The sequence below is a fragment of the Rhincodon typus genome, chromosome 2, assembly GCF_021869965.1.
Source record: "Rhincodon typus isolate 14 chromosome 2, sRhiTyp1.1, whole genome shotgun sequence".
Lineage (NCBI taxonomy): Eukaryota > Metazoa > Chordata > Chondrichthyes > Orectolobiformes > Rhincodontidae > Rhincodon > Rhincodon typus.
This window is the reverse complement of record NC_063333.1, coordinates 52,709,215-52,724,886: the sequence shown is the minus strand read 5'-3', so window position 1 is coordinate 52,724,886 and position 15,672 is coordinate 52,709,215.

The following is a 15,672-nucleotide window of genomic DNA, read 5'->3' as shown; positions in this document are numbered from 1 at the left end:
TCAGTGGCCAGGGACAATTGAATGTGAGTGCAAATGATGCAGGTGATGGGATACAAAATGCAGGGGCCTCAGCCTTTGAAATTCTCCAACAGGATTGTGGGTGGAGAAGCATGCTGAACATGGCTCCATGGTGCAAGGAAACATTCAAGTGTGGGAAGCAAAAAGGAATGTAGTGGAAGTCGGGTAATGTAAAGAGGCAAGAGTCCAGAAGGGCTGCCTGCTCCTGGTATTTTGAACATGTACTCAGGACTGGAGAGTAATTGCAGTGATATGGGGAAGATCCAGTTGTCATGGACTACGTAGGTATCAATGACATAGGTAGGACAAGGAAAAGTGTTCTGCATGGTCAGTAGGAACAGCTAGTCACTTAATTAAGAAGCAGAATATCAAAGGCAATAATCTGCCAATTATTACCTGAACCATGAGAAAATTGGCATAGGCCAAATAAGATCATAGAAATGAATGCAGGTTCAAAGACTCACATGGGAGAAGTTGGCTTTGGGTTTTCAGGCATTGGCACTGATATTGGCGAAAGTGGGTCTGTACTGCTGTGATGGACTATATTTGAACCGCACTCGGGCTGGTTTTCTTGCCCACCACATAACTGGGGAAGTAAAGAGGCCATTAAACTAAATAGTGGGGACAAGGGATCACATTTGCTATGATGTGGTCAATCAACAAGTAGGGATAAGGTAAGAGAGAAAGATATTAATATGTGGGATGACACCTATTAATATACCATGACTGAAAAAGATAAAGGGTACATATCTAAAACTAAATCAACAGATAAGGCTAAAAGTTACAAAAATAATACAAGGTCTTCATATTTGAATGCACCTAACATTTGGAACAAGACAGATGAATTGATGTTGCGAGTAGAAAAAAAATGAGCTAATAGTCATTACAGAGACATGGCTGCGGATTGCAACTTGAATATTGAGGGTTACAGGACAGATGGGGAGGACAGGAAGCTAGGAAAGATTTGTTCTGTTAATTCTCTTAATAGAAAACAGATGCAGGAGTAGGCCATTTGGCCCTTCAAGCTTGCACCACCATTCAATATGACTATGATTGATCATGCAAGCTCATCTAATCTCTCATTAATAGTTGTAATTTCATGCATGTTAAGCAGGTAGTGACACAGTGGTAACGTCATTGGACTGGTAACCACAGGCCAATGCCCTGGAGACATGGGTTTGAATCCTATCATTGCAGTTGGTAAAATTTCAATTAATAAAATCTGAAATGGAAGAAAATCTGGCCTAATGGTGACCATGTGGCCATGGTCATAAACACCCATCTATTTCACCAATGTCATTTTGGGAAGAAATCTGCCAGCCTTACCTGCTCTATATGTGACTTCAGGCATATTGAAATGTGGTTGACTCGTAACTGCCCTCTGAAATTGCCTAGGGAGCCAATCAGTTCAAGGGCACTTAGGAATAAGCAACAAATGCCAGCCTTGCCAGCAACACCCACATTCCATTGTAAAAATAAAGAAAAAGCACCAAAGTGGGGTGATTTAAGTTTAGGAATACAGGAAGTAGATAGAGTTTGTTTTGAGATAAGAAATGATAAATTTAAAAATGTGACATTGGTTGACAGGCATCTGTCAGTAACCATATAGAGGATAAAGAAAAAAATTTTGGGAGTTCCAAGGAAGTCAAAGAAATAATCTTGGGGGATTTTAATCTATATATTGATTGTGAAGGTCACACGGGCAAAAGTAGTCTAGAAGAGAGGTTCATAGTATTTTCAGGATAGTTTCTTAGAGTAGCATGTCCAGGTGCCAACTAAACAGCAGGCCATGCTCGTCTGATATTACGCAATGAGTTAGGGGTAATTAATGACCTCAGTGTGAAGGCACTCTAATGTTGCAGTGATCTTAATATGATTGAATTTTACATTTATTTTGAGAGAGAGGTGTTCATCCAAGACTAGTGTTTTAAAATTAAGCAAAGGCAGTTATGAGGGCATGAAAACAGAGTTAGCAAAGATAGAACATAGAACATAGAACAGTACAGCATAGTACAGGCCCTTCGGCCCATGATGTTGTGCCGAACTTTTACCCTAATCCTAAGGTCTATCTAACCTCCACCCCTACCTTATACTATCATCCAGATGAATAGGTAAAATAATTTAAGGGATAATTATTAGAGATGTGGTGGCAGGTAAAGGGCAACCTTTAAGAATATATAGAATAGCTACATTTCAACTAGAAAGAAAAGTTTCAAGGGGAGGACCTACCACTTGTGATTAACCACAAAATGTAAAAGATAGTTTCAAACTTAAAGGAAATGCATATAATTACACAAAATAGGTGGAAGGTCAAAAGATTGGATAGAATATAAAAAAGAAGACTAAAAGATCAATAAGGAGGGAAATATTAAATTATGAGGGAAAACAAGGTGGAAATATAAAAACAGATGGTAAAAGTTTATTTACAAACTTAAAAAAAGAGTTAACGAAGTGGAATGTTGAGAGAAACTGAAGAAAATTATGATCACTAGGGAAGTGGTTTTGTGAAAATTGTTGGAGCTGTGGACTGACAAGTGTGTGGACCCTGATAGACTTCATCCTAAAAAGTGGTTAGTAGCATGGTTAATTTCAGATTTTCAGATCTCATTTAATATGGTGCCTCACAAAAGGTTATTGTGGAAAATAAAGGGATGACTCAACTGAATGTGGCATTAAAGTGCCCTAGCAAAACTGGATTCAGTAGGAATCAGGGGAAAGCTTACCACTGGTTGTAGCCATACCTAGGAAGAAGGAAGATGGTTGCAGTTGTTGTTGTTGGCCAATCATCTCACTCCTAGGACATCACTGAAAGTATTCTTCATGCAGCGTTCTATGCCTAAGCATCTTCAAAATAAGGCCAGAAGTGGGCATATTCACTAAAGATTGCATAGTGTTCAGCATCTGCTGCCTTGTAGATACATCAAAAGAGATAAAGGTCAATGGAGTAAATTCAGTCTGAAAATCTGGAGTGGAGTTCAAAGGGAGACTGATGTCTAATTCTGTAATTACCTGTCAAATGTAACTCTCAGTCACCATCCAAATGGTGCATTCTCCACACCAATACCTCTACCAGTCAGAGTCCACTTGCCAATAAATCGGCACTCTCTTCTCATACAGCATAAATGCTACTTTTCCTTTACTTTGTTATTCTAACAAAATGTCCTGACGAGTGCAAGACAAAAACCCTTCAACAAAATGTGTTTTTTTCAGCATTACCCAAGTTTTTACTACTAAAGGTCTATGTATGGAAATAAGATCCAACTTGTAGTTTATTCATATTGTATCTCAAAATAAATAAAAATAAGGAGGCATATTTTTAAGGTGAGAGGAGAGAGATTTACAAAGGAAATAGGGGCAACCTTTTTACACAGACAGTGGTTGATGTGTGGAATGAACTGCCAGAGAAAGTGGTGGATGCAGGTGCACTTACAACATTTAAAAGACATTTGGATAGGTTCATGAATAGGAAAGGTTTGGAAGGATATGGGCCATACACAGGCAAGTGGGACTAGTTTAGTTTGGGAACATGGTCAGCATGGACTAATTGGACTGAAGTGTCCGTTTCCATGCTGTATGACTGCATGACTCTGTAAGATTTAAAATCTGTAACTTGATAATAAATAATAATACAGCTAATTTAGATTTATTTAGTTAGATTTATTCGCTAATAAATATCATTTACATATCAAGTTGGGTCAAATTTGAAAAATTTGGCATGATGCTATCTCGAATAGCCTGATGATTATATACCACTTTTACAAAGGCCAAATTTACTCAAGTAAAGTTTAAATGAAATCATCCCGCCCCACAGTAGCAGAAGTGCTTCTTCTCCTTCTCCTCCTCTACCTTCTATGCTTTCCTTTATTTCACAGGCAATGGGAGGTAGAAAAAAAATGTCAAATGAATGAAGCAGCAGAACAAGTTAAAAGAGACAGGAAAAAACAAGGGAGGGACAATTTCCCTGAGCAGCTTCTGTCTGTGAGCAACATGGGAAGGATTTGCTACTTGGTTTAACAATTACTCCATCTGTACGTTGAGGATATCTGTTAGGCACATGTATGGTCGTACAATTGGGTCATTAAAAGAGCATATTTGAGAGCAATTCAGACCTTAAAGGCAGTGGCATCATTAAAAGGCAGGTTCTGTAAATGTATTGTGCAGGAACTGCTCAAATGTAGTCAGTTGGTATTGTTTATTGAAGCTTGGTCTTTATTTTGTCAGCTGGTATGAATAATTGAGCATGATCTAATCATTCATGTCAGCTGGAAGCAAAAATTTGAAGGTCTTTCTTATATCCGATTATATTAAGGAGCCTACCAGTGTAAATATATTTGTGTCATCGTTGGGACAACACCACTACCACAAGCAAGGGTCTTGGTTTCCTTACAAGTCTGCTGTGGGGAGAGCTAGTAAGAGGGAAGTACCTTCATCCCAAGTAGAAGGGAGGGATGCAAATATAGGCGTGCTGAATGATGGTGTTCAATGAGGGTTTATTTAATTGTGATGTTTCTTTTTATTCTAGGTGCTGTGGAATCTATGCACAATTAGGAAGCTGGGGATTTCTTCCTCTATGTGAGAGAACAAGTGTTAGAGGTTTTTATAGATACAGATAAATTTCTTGAGCTGTCAAGGTAGAATTTTGTACCTCATTGCCTCCAAATAAGATATAATGAAAAGGAGATGTGAGTCCATTTACAACAATAGCAACTTGCATTTCTATTACACCTTTAACATAGTAGAATTCCCCAAAGTGCTTCACAAAAATATTATCAAAAAATTTGACATTAAGCCATATAAGGAGATATGAGAGTAGTTGGCTCAAAATTGTGCCAAACAAGCAAGAACAAAGAACAAAGAAAATTACAACACAGGAACAGGCCCTTTGGCCCTCCAAGATGCACCGATCCAGATCATCTATCTAAACCTGTCACCTATTTTCCAAGGATCTGTATCCCTCTGCTCCCTGTCTAGATACATCTTAAATGACGCTATCATGCCCGCCTCTACCACCTCCGCTGGCAATGCATTCCAGGCACCCACCACCCTCTGCGTAAAGAACTTTCCACACGTATCTCCCTTAAACTTTTCCCCTCTCACCTTGAAATCGTGACCCCTAGTAATTGAGTCCCCCACTCGGGGAAAAAGCTTCTTGCTATCCACCCTGTCTATACCTCTCATGATTTTGTAGACCTCAATCAGGTCCCCCCTCAACCTCCGTCTTTCTAATGTAAATAATCCTAATCTACTCAACCTCTCTTCATAGCTAGCGCCCTCCATAACAGGCAACATCCTGGTGAACCTCCACTGCACCCTCTCCAAAGCATCCACATTCTTTTGGCAATGTGGCGACCAAACAGAGTGGAAGCAGGAGAGTGAAAGATACAAAATGGGACCAAAGATTAGAACTCAGTTTTCATATATGGGGAGTCTATATTGCAAATTTTTGTAGAGGTGTTAGGCCCATCCAAAATCTGCTTGACGAATCTATAGGAAATGTCCACCAGTCTGAACAAGCGTCTATTGAATGGATTTGACTTTATCCTTAACCCCTTCTTGATAAGTACCTGTTTAACTTCCCAGCTCAGTGGTTTATAGGTAGTTTCTTCCATAACTCAATACCTTTTGTGTGGGATGTTAAGTATTTATTCATTGAGAACTCCCATGTCTTGCATCACCTCACACTAATCAACATTAAATTCCATCTGCCACAGAGCTGCCAATGAGTCTGCTGACCAATTCACCCATATTCTCCTGTAACCTAAGACCTCCTTCCACACCGCCAACAAGCCAGCCAATCTTTATTCATCCGAAAACGTACTCATCATTCTACCCACCCCCACCGCCCACAGCCCCCTCCCACAACATTTTCTTCTATATTGTTTATATGTATCAAAAATAATAATGGACGCAGCACTGAGGTATTCCCTGGACACCAGTCTGCAGTCATGCAAACAGCCACTACCCACTCTGTCTTCTGCCGTTGAGCCAATTTTGGTTCCAACTTGTCAAGTTATCCTGGATCCTGTGTGCTTTTACCTTCTTTATCAGTCTTCCATGTGGGACCTTGTCAAAGGCTGAAATCCTTATAACTTACATCAACTACATTATCCTTCCAAATAACCTCCTCAAAAAGTTCAATCAAATCAGTTAAGTATGACCTTTCTCTGACAAAGCCATGCTGACTATCCCTGATTAAACTTCGCCTCTCCGCTTGGAGACTAATTCTCTTCTATAGAATTTTGTACAATGGTTTCCCCATCACTGATCTGAGACTCATTGGTCTGTAATGCCCCGGTTTATCTCTACCATCCTTCTTGAAAAGTTGAACCGCACTAGCTTTCCTCCAGTCCTCTGGCACCTCCTTTGTGGCCAGAGAGAAATTAAAACATTGCGTCAGAACTCCTCTAATTTCCTTGCTTGCCTCCCGCAGCAGCGTGGGGTGCATCCAGACCTGGGGATTTGTCCACTTTTAATTCTACCAAAACATCCAATTGCTTTGCACTCCTTGTGCCAATCTACTCAAAAATCTCACTTATCCTCTTTCCCCAAACTGAAGACAGATGTGAAGTACACATTTAACACCCTATCAATCTCCTTTGAGCTCCCCACACACATTGATCCCTTTGTCCCTAATGGGCAATACTCTTCCCCTGGTTATCCTCTTCTCCTTGATATAGTTATAGAATATCTTGGGATTCTCCATAATCTTACCTACTAGTATTTTTTCAATACCTCTTTTTGGTCTCCTAATTACTTTCTATTTCCCCCTGCACTTTCCAAATTCCACTGGGACCTTCATTGATTTGCTCCCTTTGTACCTGTTAAAAGCCTTTCTTTTCCTGCTTAACCAATCCTTAAAATTCTTAGACAGCTCAGGTTCTCTGGACTTGCTGTTCCTACATTTCACTCCAAAGGGAACATGTTGGATCTGTACTGTTCCCAATTCTTTTTTGAATGTCCTCCACTGTTCTGCTGTAGATTTACCCAGAAGTAGCTGTTCCAGTCTACTTTGGCCAGAATCCTACCTTCTTTTAATAAAATCTGCCTTTCCCAAATCCAAGAAAACTCTTTTGCAGTTCACCTTTCTCCTTTTCCAAAAAAAGCTTGAAGTGTACGATATTATGCTTGCTATCACTAAACTGGTCCCCCAATGCTACCTCAAACATCTATCTGGCCTAATTTTCCAAAATTAGGTCCAGCACTGTACCGTTCCTTGTTGGACCTTTTACATATTGATATAAAAAGCTCTCCTGAACACATTGCAACAAATCTGCTCCCTCTGAACCTTTTATACTATATTTATCCCAATTAACGTTGGAGAAATTGAAGTCCCCCAATATAATTACCCATTTATTGTTTGTACACTCCTCGGTGAATTGTCTACAAATCTGCTTCTCTATTGCTTGCTGACTGTTTGGGGTCAATAATACACTCCCAGCAGTATGACTGTCCCCCTTTTAATCCTAAGGTCTACCAATGAAGCTTATAACCACATCAACAAAAGCTGGCTATTAAAATAACCACAAATTTGAATCTAAATGTCCCTCCAGGCAGCCATAAATGATTTCAGTGTATCAGCGGCTATGCTGTCCACCAATGCCTTAGACTGGTCAAATGGATCAATCTTAGTGGACTCTTCAATCATTTCCCCGCTATATAGGTTTTGAAAAGCAAAGAAATTGAACAGTCAAAATTTCATACACTATAAGACCATAACGTGTAGGAACAAAAGTAGGCCATCAGACCATTGCTGATTCGTTAATCCACAACTCCACTTTTCTGGATTTTCCCCATTTTCCTTATTGGTTAAAAATCTCTCTCTGTCAGCCTTGAATATACTTAATGACCCAATCTCAACAGCTCTCTGCAGTAAAGAAATCCATAGATTTATTCCCCTGACAGAAAAAAAATCTCCTCTGTCTTAGATGTGTGAACCCTTATTCTGAGATTATGCCCTCTAGTTCTGGACTCTCCCAGAAAGGGAAACAACCTTCTGCATCTAACGTGTCAAGTCCCCTAAGAACCTATGCTTCAATAAAATCACCTCTCATTCTAGCATGAAATATCCAGTTAAGTATGTTACTGATACTATTCATACAGCAATGAAGATGCGAATTTTAGGGGTTTTATCTATCATTGTGCAGCAAGATGTATTACTAATTAATTTGATTTCTGAATAATAGGTCTTGCCTGACTAAGCTGTTTGCATTGGTCACTGTCAATGTGGATACAGAAGAATGTTGAATTTCAGAAGACCTTTTATGAAATTAAACACAAGAGATTATTGTCAAAAATGTGAGCAAACTGAATTGGAGGTGTGGAGTGCTAATTTATTTTAAAGTAGAAACAAATTTGAAATACAAAGAAAGTCATTCCCTGATTAATGGAATGTAACAAGAAGTCTTCCAACCCTTCCCCTGAGTCACTGGTATCTGACTCTGTGTGACAGAGGGTGTGTAGGGAATGAGAGATATTGTGATTTCCTCTGTGGTTTCCAGTAATGACACTGTGAAAGGAGGTTGAGTATAGAGGTGAGTCACATTAGACAACATTCTGAAATGTGCAGTGGTATCATGCTTTCAGTTATCTTAGCAAACACCTTTGGCCATTATACTTTTTCCTCTGAGTAAGAATGCATGAATTAGAACAGGAGCCACTTACTCTGTTAGATCTTCATGATCCTCTCTTTAAGTCTCCTTTCATCATTGTTGAAGATGCAATATCTTCCTGAGTCAATAGAAACGTTGCAGAATCTGGGTGCTCTTAACACTGAAGATTTTGTCAGTGTTGCATACCTTCTGCCATTTGTCACTCTTCTTTTGTGCACAGGCAAAACCAGGAAGCTTGTTATGATTCTCAGCAGGTCTCAGTCCAGTCAAGGGGAATAGTTTGTGCTCAGTCGATCCCAGACTAACCTCCGATACCAGTCCATGCTCTACTTGGGGCAGTTGGAATCAGGAGCCTTTGTTCATGGAGGGTGAGCAGCCGAATGATGGATAGCAGAGTGGAGAAGGACGTTATCCTTTCTCCTTACTGGGCATTCCTCCAGAGGGCCAAGACTGCTTCAACATGGGTGGCTACTTCAGGCCAAGGTGGCATGCTCTGGTATCGTGGCCACCACTGCTGGTCCTGGGGGAAGATGATGACCTGCCCTGTGCACCACCTCGTCCAGGATATCCCCCTTTCTGCCAAATTCAAAACAAATATCCAAAACCGTGCAGGGCAGCTCTGGACTGACAGTGCTTGTCTGGATGCACAACAGGGTTTTTAAAGATGACGCCAGTGTCAGAAATGTCAGATCAATTGTGGGGTCTCCAGTAAGTGGCGAGTTTCTCTGGGAAGGCATATGGTAAGGTATGGTGGAAAACTGCATGATTCGTACAGTGAGGGCTGAAATGACAATTGAAACATTGAGTTTGGTAATAGCCGGTGAGAAAACTTGGTCAGCCTCCTGATGAGGGTCAATTCACAAAACCTGACGTGACTCTCACTTAGCCAAAAATTGGTAAGATTCCAGAACATAGAGACACTGGAGAAGTTGCATAAGTAAATTACTAGAATGAAAGCAGATCAGAACAGGTTCAACATAGCAAGAAAGATTAACCAGTGTGGGGGCTATTTACTCTAGGAAATAATGGATTGAGAGCTGACCTCATTGATGTTTTCAGAATTACAATCGGGTTTATTTGGGTAGATGCATTTGGGGTAAACTGGATTTTTGGTGGGTAGGAACTCCTCCATCATAATGTATCTGTCTCATGGTTTTTTTCACTCTTGGGGTTTGGGCATGGCATAGAACCAAATTTGTTGCCGTGGGAAGCAAATAGAAGATGGCCTCAGGGTTTGCTATGTGACAAGATGGACTGGTTAAAGGGTCCACCTCAGTTCTCTGGGACGTCATTCCAGTTGTATAGTCACATATTAGGCCCTCAATCCTCATATCCCATCATTACCTCCATCCGCCCCACTTGCCAACCCAATGTTAATTCATGCTCCTCACCCATCCTCATAGCCCTGTATAGCCCCATGCCATGCCCATTCACCCAGTTTAGATAATGTACAAAATCAACTAACCCTATATTAAAAATATCATGTGTGAAACTGCTATAACCCAAGAAGGTTTAGGCACTTGATAGCTTCCAACTTGAGGAAATAAACATTGATAAAAAAATTTATATACAAAGAAAGGAAAATACTGTAGATGCTGGAAATCTAAACAAAAATGAAAATTCTAGAGAAATGGAGCAGGTATAGCAGCATTGGGGGAGAAATAAATAGAGTTAATGTTTTGAGTCTCATATTGTCTCTCGTTCCATATAATTTCATAGAGATGTCAATCAAAAAGTCAGCAGTTTTCACACATGTGAACAAATGCACTCAAATAATCTTTTTATAAGAGTCTGGGCTCTCCAACAAATGGCACTGAGTTGGTAGGGAGGCAGCATGGAATCATGGAATCCCTACAGTGTGGAAGCAGGCCATTCAAATCATCGAGTTCACATTGATCCTCCGAAGAGGTTCCCCCCAGACCCAACACTATCTCTGTAACCCTGCATTTCCCACGGCCAATCCACCTAACCTGCATATTTTGGGACTGTAGGAGAAACTGTAGCACCCGGACAAAGCATATGCAAACATGGGGAGAATGTGCAAACTCCACACAAGCAGTTGCCTGAGGCTGGAATCAAACCCGGGTCCCTGACACTGTGAGACAGTGGTGTTAACTACTGAGCCACCATGCCACCTCAACCCAGTGGGACTTGTGAGACTTAAGTAAGATCTTTTGAAATCACCCTTCAAAAAGTTTCTGAAATTATGCTATGGTTCATGACTTCTCTGATAGATTGTGAACCATAAGTCACAGAGACTCTGGCCCAACTTTGCAAAAACTTCAGAAGGCTAGGCAATGTTTACCCCACTGTGACTCAGCCGTCTGGTCATGGATACAAGGTGCACTCACCACCTGCACCCTTAACAGTAACCAGAGAAATTATGGGCGGGGCAAGGGAGCACCAGGGAGTGAGGAAGGTATCCTACAACAAGAGAGATAGTAAGAACTGCCGATGCTGGAGTCAGAAATAACACAGTGTGGAGCTGGAGGAGCACAGCAGGCCAGGCAGCATCAGAGAAACAGGAAAGCTGACATTTCAGGTTGGGACACTTCCCGAAATGTTAGCTTTCCTGCTCCTCTGACGTTGCCTGGCCTGCTGTGTTCCTCCAGCTCCACACTGTGTTATATCCTTCAACAAAATTCCACTTTCCATTTTTAAATTACTCCAGAGTATATCTCACTCTGCAAAGATCCAGCCTCATCTTCTCATTTGTGAGGGAGATCAGAACCCAGGGCATAATTCTAAAATGTTCGCTTCCAAGTGCAAGAATGTATTCTCTTTTATCCAGAGGGTGGTTAAAATGTGGAAATTGCTAACACAGGAACTGTTTGAGACAAATAGTATGGGTGCATTTAAGGCTAGGCTAGATAAGCACATTGGAGAGAGAGAAATCGAAGGATATATTGATGGGATTAGAGAAATTTGGATGGGAAGAAGCTTATGTGCAGCATAGATAACAGCATTAACCTGCTGGTTAAAATGACCTATTTCTGTGTTGTAAATACTGTGTTATGCTTTGTAAAAGGGTAGGGAAGAAAATGCACTTACTGAAAAGGAAGCAGAAGGCATAATTAAATAATGGGAATAGAGAAAAAGGAAAAAGCTGAAAAAGTTGGATGTAGGCCTCATTTTAATATTGAAATGAGACTTTTGTGTCCATTTCAGAAGGGAGTTCTAAATACACTTTTGTTTAGTCTGTTCTTGCATTATACAAGCTCCAATTGGTACTTTTTGAACTACCCCATCAGTAAGTATTGCCCATTTTAGTAGGTAATAGACTGCTGGTGTATGTCTCTTCCAGGCTGAACATTGTCAGTTGTGGTACCGTAGAGGCCATTCCATGAATGCCAGCCCATTCCACAGCTGGCTCAGATGAATAGTGTCCAAGGTTGACTGATTTCTTTTTTCTATGTGGTGGGCTTTCTTTCCTGCTATCTTGTCATTTCTGTATTCTCTCAGTTTATTCCACATACTTTCTGACTCCTTGTTTCTGGGTTCGTCAGTCAACAGCAGTCACATCAACTCTCATTCTGGTCAACTTGAGATCTGCTTGCAGATGTAATTTTATCACAGACATTGGTCTTGTGCTGATAGGAAGCTCAGCATGGATTACGTCTTTGGGAAACAGGCTATCATTAGTTCTATGCCCATAACCCAGCCATTGGAGTCACCATTGACTCATGTGGACAAACATGTTGGGAATGCCTGCTCACTGCTGTATTTCTATGTTTGACACTCTGTCCTGTCAGGAGATGCTTAATATTCATTTGAGTCAGAAGAGGTACTCAAATTGCCAATATGTGACCAGTGATGTCCCTCAAGGATTTGTGTTCAGGGCTCAATTATTCACATTATTTATTTTTAACTTGAACAATGGCAAAGAACATGATATACCTAAATTTGTGATCACATAATGTCAGGTGGCATTGTTGACAGTGTTGATGATAGCATAAAATTACGAAGGATATTGATAGACTAAGCAAAACTGTGGCAGATGGAGTTCAATAAGCAAGTGTGAACTTATTCATGTTGGACTGAAAAAGAATAGATCAAGGTACTTTCTAGATGGTGTGAAGTTAAATACGATGGATATCCAAAGAGTCTTGGGCATTCAGGTGCATAGATCTTTAAAATGTTAAAAACAGGTGGAGAAAATAATCATGAAAGCTGATAGAATGCTGGCCTTTATATCTAGAGAACTGGAGTTCAAGGGTGCAGAAGTTATTCTGTAATTATACAAAACCCTGGTTAGACCCGTTTTGGGGTACTGTGAGCAGATCTGGATTCTGAGGAAAGGTCACCAGACTAGAAAGATTAACTCTGATTTTTTCTTCACAGATGCTGCCAGACCTGCTGAGCTTTCCCAACAACTTCTGTTTTTGTTCCTGATTTACAGCATCCACAGTTCTTTTGTTTTTTTTCTCAGCACCACATGTTAGAAAGGAGATATTGAACTTGGAGGCAATACAATGTAAGTTTAAACGATAATACCTGGATTTCAGAGGTTAAGTAATGAGGAGAGATTATACAAATTAGGCTTGTTTTCTCTAGGACTTAGAAGGTTAAAGGAAGATCTTAATTGAAGTTTTCAAGATATTAACAAGAAAAGATGATGTAGATAAAGATAAACTATTTCCACTGATTGGGGATTATTCTGAGAATTAGGACCAAACTGTTCAGGAGGTATATTAGGAAGTACTTCCACACAAAAAAGTAGTTGAGGTTTGGAACTCTCTTCCACAGAAGGCAGCAGTTTCAGGATCAATTGTTAACTTTAAATCTGAGATAGATAATATTTTGTGAAGCAAAGATATTAGGGGATTTGGACCAAAGGCAGGTATATGGAATTAAACCACAGATTAGCCATGATCTGAATGAAAGGAGAGACAGGCCCAATGGACTGAATGGCCTACTCCTGTTCCTGTGTTCTTAGGTGGAATCTGTTCAACCTCTTGTCATGGTGTGCATAACTTGTCCATGCTACGCTGCTGTAAAACAAAATGCTGAGGAACCATATCTGGTACACATGGAGCTTTGTTTGGAGTTACATTGCTAATTGTCCACATGCACATTCTCAAATTGGATATGACAGTGCAACCTTTGAATACTAGTGCTGATTTTCACCGTCAGGGGACAAGTTACTTGGCATTATTGATCTAAGATTTGTAAAGCTGTTGATGACCTTCAGATGGAGGTTGTCAATGCTGGTGGAGGTTACAGTCCCTACATTCTAGCCTGTAATATTACTGGTTGTCGGACCAAATGCCTTGCATACTTGTAAGAACCAATCTACAAGCTGTTGCAAGTGAACTTCAGGCTGAGATGCCAGTGCAAGCAGCAACTCGTGAACTTGGAGTTCATGCACATTTGGATTGGGGTGCAATCTTGCCAAATTGAACAGCTTGTTTTTTTTACTTCTAGCATACAGCTAGCCACCCTCATTTAAGTCATTGAAAGTATACAATAGGAGTGTAAAGAAGAAAATGACAGAGAGTTGGGAGCCAGAACTGTAATGTTGCTCCATTGTAACTGATTGATCTGAACATATTCTCATGAAAAGAAGAAGAAAGAATGCCCAGGAGAGCAGCCGGACAGACTACTTGCTGCAGCAATATCCAATAAAGAGACCCTTGCATCCATTCTATAAAATATCTGCAACTTTACTAAATTTCAACTTATTCTGGAGTTGAAATTGCAGGAATATTCTTCCTGAATCTACAAAAGAACTATGGGCCTTTTCCAGCTTGTTGTTACCTCCAATTCCTCCAATTGCTTTTTGTTTAACATTTGAATTTACCTCTGGGCCTCAACACCAGCCAAAAACTTATTACACCCAACAGAGTGAGCTTCTTGAGTGTGTACGTAATTTGGATGAAAACAAATTTAAGCCCTGAAACCTTTGTACTAAGAGGGAAGAATGCTACTCATTGAGCTAAGCTGGGGAAGCAGAGGGTGTAATTTTCAACGTTACTGGCTAGATGGTAACTTGGGGGAGCAGGTGTCCACCCTTTATAGAATTCACCTGATTTTTGTTCCATAATTTTTGTCACTTGCATGGCACAATCTACAAGAGTCACACTTAGCTGTTTAAATCAAATAGAAGTAAACATTTTGTAAATGAATTATATTAATCTCTTTGATAGTTTGCCATATTGCCTTTCTAAAAGCAAAGGAACTTTGTGTCTGCCAATGTTCAGGATTACAAATGGCAGGCAGCTGGTCAGCACGGAAGCTGCACTTTAGAAAGGTTAAGGCTTGGCTGGTGTGAAGCAATATTGGATCCTGTAAACATGCTGCAACACTCAGGGAGCAAAATACAACCTGTCAGTTTCTGCCTCAAAAATCAGTACAATATTCAAAATAAAAGGAAGAGAGCAGGCCTGAAGGAAATGCTTGAATGATGTGAAGAGGAAGTCATTCCTGTTTAATAAGAAACTGTGATGTACTCTATGGGGTGCATCACCAGCTTTTGAAGTGCTCACACCTTTGCAGCAGAGATAGTGTTAGAGATACACACACACACACACACACACACACACACAGAGGCAGAGAGAGGGAAGGAAAAAGCATTAGAGGGACAGAGTACCCTTGGTAAAAATATTATCTGAATGTTTGTACAAATTTCAAAATGGTCTCTACATATTAACCAGCCTACTCCATAAACTTTAAAATTTACCTGTAATATATTTGACCACAATTAACTGTCTCCTTATCCACAATCCGGATATTCTTAAATATTGTTATGTTTGAGACCATTGTAAATACCAACAGATGACAGTGAAGTTCTAATGAATGTAATTTATGTTTTTTTCCGTATAAGAGATACTGCATATCTTGTATATCTGGAACACTAATACCAGCAGGTAATTACAAATAAAGCATTGTTGTTGCTTCTGATGCAGAGTCACCATTGTCTGGAGTTAGGACTAACATTTCTTGTACCTGATAATCCTTGAGTTAGACACAGCCAGCAGGGGGAGGAATTGGCTCAAACAGCTTATGTGAGAATCACCATAAACCAAATGCGAACTTGCATTGTACT